Below are 7167 nucleotides of genomic sequence, written 5' to 3' on the forward strand. Positions count from 1 at the left end.
AAGCCTTCTCTTTTAAATGAATACTTGTGACCTTTTTTAAATATTCGAGTATCCAGGATGTTCGAATGACTAGACAGGCTGATCTCGTTAGGTCATATCATCAGTCAAATTGAGGATGGTAGATCCTGTGTCGATATTATGGGATAATTATCCTCTGCTCTCCTTGTAAACTAAGGAACATTCTTTGTGATGCAAAATGCACTTTCGAGAAGGAATACCATTCCTCACGTTCCAGTGTTCTCATTCCATCAAGTTCAATTTCATACAAGGACAAGCAAGCTTTCTTCTTAAATTACCAAATACCCCTGTTACCTTTTTACGATGAGGATATTATCGTGAAAGCGACGCTAATTGAAAAATTCTTCCCTCTTGGTTCAATCGATGGATCCAAATATTGTGTTGTGCCATTTTCTGAAACGATTTATCCTTGCTCCTTGGTCGCAGATTCTGCGAATGTGCCGGGAATTGACCGAGAAAGTTGAAGATGGCCTTATCAGATTAACTTCAAAATAGAATGACTCATATTCTAGGCTAGTGTTTAAGTTGGACTCCATGAATTCGATTTCCAAGCCTTTGGAAAAGAAACTATGACCGACGAGTTGAAACTCTACCTCAAGTACGTTTCACAGGGTTATCTAGCAGAAAGAGAAAACCACGGACATTAAAATTTGGGAATTTGTTACAACTTGTTTCTTCTTGATCAACAGGATCGAAGACTTCTTAAAACAGAGGTTGCATTGTGAGGTCCCATTTTTTCTTCAGGGAGATTACTTCCACCATATTTCAAAAATGCACTACGTTTTGGTTAGTTCAATCGATATTACGGGGATTCATTTCATTGACTAGGCATGATAAGTTGAGCCTCTACAACCCAAAATCCAAAAAATGAAATAAAAAGCCCGAAAACCTTCAAGATTGAAAAAAGACCCCCCTCTATGATCCTGACTAATACCCTTGCTCTATCCTGAATTGATTGTGGACCAATACTTTTCTTTAGAAGAGGGTAAAGCTAGGTATTGTACCACATTTAAATTGAAATTCGAGCTTAAAATTAGTGCAATTACTTACCAGCTATCCAATTGCAAATGTGCTTTTCAATAATAAGTTTGTCAAGCATTGTGGAAAAAGAATGACTTTGTTTACCGCTCGTTGACAAATCTATCTATTTAATCATTGAAAGGGAAAAATCTTCGACTGAAAACTTGTAAAAAGGACGATTCTATGATTCTAAAATGTCTGACGTTAGACAATAAGTATACACTGAACCTATGTTTATACTCTCTAAATTGCCTGGCACCTTCATTCCGAGGCGAAAAAGGCTTGGCAATTTTTTCAAAGCCACGGTGGTGATTTCATTGAAGTAATGCCTAACAATATATTCAGTTTGACTACAAAAAGACAATCTTGATTGACGTTATTTGGGTTACCGCTCGCTGAATTGTAATACGTTCAATAACCCCTTAATGCTCTTTTAATTCCGCGCCCATTGGGATCTCCATCAGAAACCAATGACCCCCATAGTGGCAGGTCGATCCTTTTAGCTCTCTTGTGTACTTTCATTGATGAAAGGACCGCGAACCTAGTGAAGACATCTGAGCTTGGATACAACAACTTACCGTAGTTAGAACTCGTACTTTGGAATTCTTGACAATAACCTCGTTTGAGAGGCGTTGATTGTAATGACCGCCACGATATCCATTATTCGATCTTCACTAATGTCGTTTGACCTAGAAGGACTTCAACTGAAAGGCGTACTATGTCGTTTGAGCGAGTGCTCCTCGAATTTTATGGGGATACAATATGAACCGTTGAAGGGCGTTTCTCTTGTGGCTCAAATCAGTAAGCATCATGTCTCCGGTCGGATCAGTGCTGCTGCTTTTGGCTTTGATATCAGTAAATCAAGGAGACCAATGTCAAGGTCTAGAATTGACAAACGTTGAGGAAGGGGGAGATGTATCAAAAGATAGTGCCGACGATTATTACGCACCCAAGGTCCATCTCCCTGATTCAAATATTGGAAGAGAGGCTGAACCTCAAGGAATATTTTTTCGTGGAAGTCCTCGGAGGACCGGATATGGAACTCGAAGACATCGCCCCTATCGTCGTAACCGTTATGGTTACTCCGGAGGAAGTTCCTCCCCATGGACTCGAAATCGATACCATTCCAATGTTAGTAGCTCATATTACTATCATTATCCGGGACTGCCTCATTTCTTCGGACGAGTCGAACCCTCTTGGGCGGAAGAAACCAACTCATCTCCTAAAATCCAGGAGGAGGCTGAACGTGATGCTCGGTTGAAGGCGGAGGACTCCTTATGTCAGGAATTGGCATTGAAACATTGCGAGGATGGAAATCTGCCCGTGAAAATCACCGTGGACGTCACATCGGATTTCTACCAGACCTATCAAGTTGGCCGACTCATTTGCTCCTGCGTGGCGAAAGATCAGTAAAAGGATATTAAAAATGTCGCTGGTTCGACTGGAAAAGATATAAACGTCTGGCTTTATTTATTCAGGACAAGTCTCCATTATGCAAATGCGATCTAGGTGAGTTCTTCACTTGCCGGGTCTTGTTTCATTCCTCTTGTTCGCTAAACAAAATAAGTGCTTGTCGTCGCTTCCATCCATCTCGTCTCCTTTGATCCCGGACAAGGGAAAAGAAGAGTTGCCATGTTGGATGGATGGAGGGAAGGAAGGACAGAAAGCCGTCTAACCCATCTTTATTCGACCATAGGATCCTAAAAGTTCGCTCCCCCGGTTGCTTCTCGACGCAAAACTCTTTTTGCAACTCCTCTTGGCCCCGAGGAGCGCTTCCAAAATCCAGCCAACCCACTTGGATAGCTTGTCTTTCCCTCTCTCTCTTTCTCTCTCTCTCTCTCTCTCTATCCCTCTCACCAATCTCGAAGAAGGTCCTCGAATCTCTCGTCTTCTCCTCTCTCTCTCTCTGTCTCTCTTTTTCCCTCTCCCTTCTTGTCTTGCTTCGCCGGCGGAGGCTGGAGAGACCTGGCATCCTCTGATCTTCTTGGCTTGAGGACAGAGCTGGAGAAGGACCCCCAAAAGCTCCTCGGGAGCTGCCTCCGAAGCAACGCCACAGCTGTCGTCCGTCGCTGGTGTTCGGTCGTTGTTTCGTTCGTTCTCTCGTTGATTCGCTCCTTTTGCCAGCAGCCTCGCTTTTTTTGGGTGGCTCTTACTCTCGCCGTTCACTTTCAGTTCGAGAGACGAAGCGCAGTGTCGTTTGACAAGTGAGCTAGTCATAAGGATGTTTGGAGAAGAAGGACGTCGTCCCTGAAGGCGTGTTGGAAGTGCCCAATGTTGTGATTAGTTGGACTCATACGACGACTAGCCAATTCATTGCTTCCCGCCTTCTGATTCGCATAAACAATGTTTCTAGCCACTTGAGTTGCGATTTCCCAGGGCATGTGATTCGCAGATTTGCATCTTCGCCTACTCCATTTGATCCAGTGTTGTTCCATCATGTCGGTACCTAAAAAAGCGACATTTTCGGTAAGCTGAAGCTCATGATTCTCCTTTAACCTTGAAGAAAGTAGATCACCAGGAGACAAGCCAAAGATAGAGTCAAGCACTTGACCCGGCCACTTTTTGCGGCCACTTTCCATTGAGTGCAGGACTACGACTCTGAGGAGAGGACGGTTTGTTTTGAAGGCGATCAATCCAATGTTTACTTCTGAACCCGTGCGAGGCTGTGGAGAACGAACGTTTCCAACAACCGACCCCGAGGCCACAAAAGTGACTGACTAGGAAGGAAGTAGTAGTGAAGCATGGCCAGCCACCACATTTCCGAACTAAATTTTCCACTTCCTTCCATGCCCTGAAGTCAGAAACTTTACGCCAATTGCTCTCCGGTCGCTGCATATCGGGGTTGTTCCCAATAAAAGTGGGACGGCATCTCGGTCTTTCCAAACTTGAGACTCGAGATAGGGGTCTAAATCGTTTCTGGACCCCCTTTTCTTCTTCTTCCATTTGGTTGGTAGTGGCCCCAAAATAATATCCAATGTAAAAAAAAAAACTAAATGGCCAGTTCAAATGAGAAGGATGTTATGAAGAATGTTCCAAGTTCCATCTTGTGCCCTCTTATTCTTAGGGCTCACTCTAAGTTTCTCATACAGACGGGTAATTGAAGCGGAACATTCACAAAATGTCGCCTTTGACAAATTGCCTCATGACAAGACATCATTTGTTTCGGATTTTTACCAAGCATAATTGTAGCGAGGCGTGTCATATTTCCATTCTGAGCCCTAGAACTCCCCTTCTCATGGCCCCGTAATATTGAGTGCTCATGCCTTTCAATTGCTTCCTAGCACCCCTAACCTTTTTAGACTCGAGAACCAGTAAAGGTTAAACTGGGGGGAGGAATTAACGACTGGATTTTGTGATGGAAGTTTGGACTCGCATCCTAATGTACTGTGCTCAATGGTCAACGTTTAAGGAAGAAAAAGATTCAAAGTTTGCCCGGTCGCTTAATCGCATTGAGCAAAAAGTTTCTCCATTTCTTGGGAACGCTGGAAGATTTTTTACGATATCGGAAAAGGAAATGAGTTTGGGGTGGAAATTTCAGCTAGTCCTCAACATGTCTTGTGGTCAGCCTCATGAACGGGAAAAAAGTATCCTTCATCGATGAGTTGGGGCATTTGTTTCATCCAAGGGAGTGGACCATTAGTCCCAAAAGGGATTGGAGAAATCTCTCTTTAATTCAGCATGAGTCATCAACGGTTCCCGAGCAATTTGAGCCTCGTCACAATGGACCATTGGAACACATGTCGCTCTCTCCCAGTCTGGATAAAGGAACAATCTCTGAGTCACCCAAGAAAAAAAAACATGAAATATTCCTCGTCTACATACAGATCCAACCAGCCTCTAGAGTCTACGAAGTTCTGTTTGGTGTTGATGCACTTTCCTTAATGAGGTTTTGTCTCTCTGTCAAGTTCAATAAGTGTCAAAATGAGGCTAGCTAGGGCATGTAGTACAGCTCTTATTCACCCTAGATAGGAGACCAGTTCAAGAAAATGCAGCCTAAACGACTTTTCTTATCACTTGTCTGGGGTTGACGTTGAAGAGAGATTGTGCAGAACAAAGGGGTGGGTGGCCTAATCGAATTTTGTTTGTTGCTAAACTTCAAAATTACATCTAGGAGCTGTTATTGCTCTCTATTAACAAACCCACTTAGATGCTGCCAGGGCAATGTTAACAATATCTATCGCAATTCTACCAAGGATATATCAACGAGAATTCGACGATGCTCGGCCATTCAGAAAATGCGCATTCTAAGACAGCTACGAATGAAATGAGGTTCCCATCTTTGGAATAGATGCGCCAGTTGAATATCTTTCCACGTTCAATTGAATGAAGCATGAAGTTTTCCCTCGGTGCAAGAAAGATTTTTAGCCATTTCAACTTAACCACGAACGTACATTGTCTAATCGCTTATTGTGCGCAGAACTAGATCGTAGTGACAGATATTGACGGCTCATTGCCAAAGTATACATATGTAGGTCTTTTTGTATTTGTTGTATCTCACTCACTGCTCACAGTTTTGTTCCAAGAGAACCAATACCTTTTTCTTTCACTTTGAACAGCATTGCTCATAAATACTAATCCAATACTACTGCAAAATGTGATCCCCTTGATATCTAGTCCGCATCCTTCTCACCTTTCGCATTCGAGACCACCCTATTTCAGCCTCAAACTGTCCGTATGAGAATCATCCAATGAGACTACTTTGTAGGCGAAGGTTGCCCTCTGTCAAGTCAGCTCCATTATATGAGTAGTCCTGGAGACAAGCGAGGCTGCTCAAGTGGAACTGAATATGTGGATGTGTACGAATAACCAGGTCTGGATGTGAATTTGAGCCTCTGAATAATGCAGACAAGCAAATTGAATTGGGGCATTTCCTTCGTGTGAAAAATGGAGCAAGTTTATAACCTGGCTGGAAATGAGACTATTTCCCTTGGAACAGCCAATAGTTGCAATCAACTTTCAACTTTCACTCTCATAGGAATTCGGAAGGCAAGTCCGTCGAGGATTGTAAGATTTGTTTCCTTAGTTTTGATCAACGCCAATCAGAGTCAGGTTCAATGAAAACTTGTTCCAATGAATGTAATACCCCAAACGCGATTGATCCAGCTTGGCTTTTACCGCGATCTCATGGATTGAGTAGAATGTTCGAGGCTACAATACTCTGTCACAACGAACAATGGAAGACTAATCGCTGGGATAAGGATCAAAAGGTCTGTTCACTTAGACTAGATCCATTTACTTATGGATCGACAACAGCTGTATGGAACATTTTCAAGGGATCCACGTGGTGGCATTTCTTTCCTTTCAACAGTGTTGTTTTTATTTGGAAAAAAGAATCGTTGTCCGTCCGTATTTTGGGTTGGCTGGTGGCTGCCGGATATGTGGGACCATATTTCCTCCCCCTCGAACTATTCCCATTCCAAAAGGATTATGCCATGAACCGTGTGGGAAGTTTTCCATTGCGTTGGTCTTCCATCATGGAACGTGAAAAAGGGGGCGACAGGCAACAAGACAACGGAGGAGCGGACCCGAGGTCCTTCACAATCCTTGGAAGTCTTCTGTATTAACCACCCATTGAGCAATTCTTGATAGGAAGAAAGATGTCTTTCATGGCCACAGCAGGAGATCAGGCTGCCATCCAGAGTGAACCAGCTTTGTGGAACATTGAGTCCCTCTCTCAAGCTCTCTACATTATAGCGCCAGCTTTGAGCCGAATAATCTGAACCGTGTTGCCCAGCCCGTGGGACCGTTTTGAAAGCATCCAATTATTGGAAAAACTTTTCATGGCCCAACGTTATGTTCTGTGGTGGGCGAAGGAAAGGTGAAATTTCATTATCGGAAAGTAGTTTCAAGAGAAGCTCCTCCAATAATTAGTAGCATAATTTTCTGGACCCCCAAGGAACGAGACATTATCCATAGTTCATGTTGCACGTTTATGCCCTTCTCCACAGGAAGTTGGGAGGACACGCAGTAACACGTAATTTAATTACATTAATGGGCCCTACGTGGACACTTTTTAGTCCCGGACATTAACCGGTCACTGAAGTCGCTAAATCCCTAGGTTAGGACCTTTGCGGATCATTTTTGGTTTGAAACTGTCATGCCAAATACACGTTAAAGTGGTTTTCTCTT

At 43.3% G+C, this 7167-nt stretch overlaps 1 protein-coding gene across 1 annotated transcript in view; it reads left to right on the forward strand.

Moving 5' to 3' along the window:
- LOC131878401 (inositol polyphosphate-4-phosphatase type I A-like) overlaps window positions 1–7167 on the forward strand; it is a 41149-nt gene that overhangs the window by 9032 nt on the left and 24950 nt on the right. The gene's annotated exons all lie outside the window — the stretch shown is intronic.

The sequence above is a fragment of the Tigriopus californicus genome, chromosome 3, assembly GCF_007210705.1.
Source record: "Tigriopus californicus strain San Diego chromosome 3, Tcal_SD_v2.1, whole genome shotgun sequence".
Lineage (NCBI taxonomy): Eukaryota > Metazoa > Arthropoda > Copepoda > Harpacticoida > Harpacticidae > Tigriopus > Tigriopus californicus.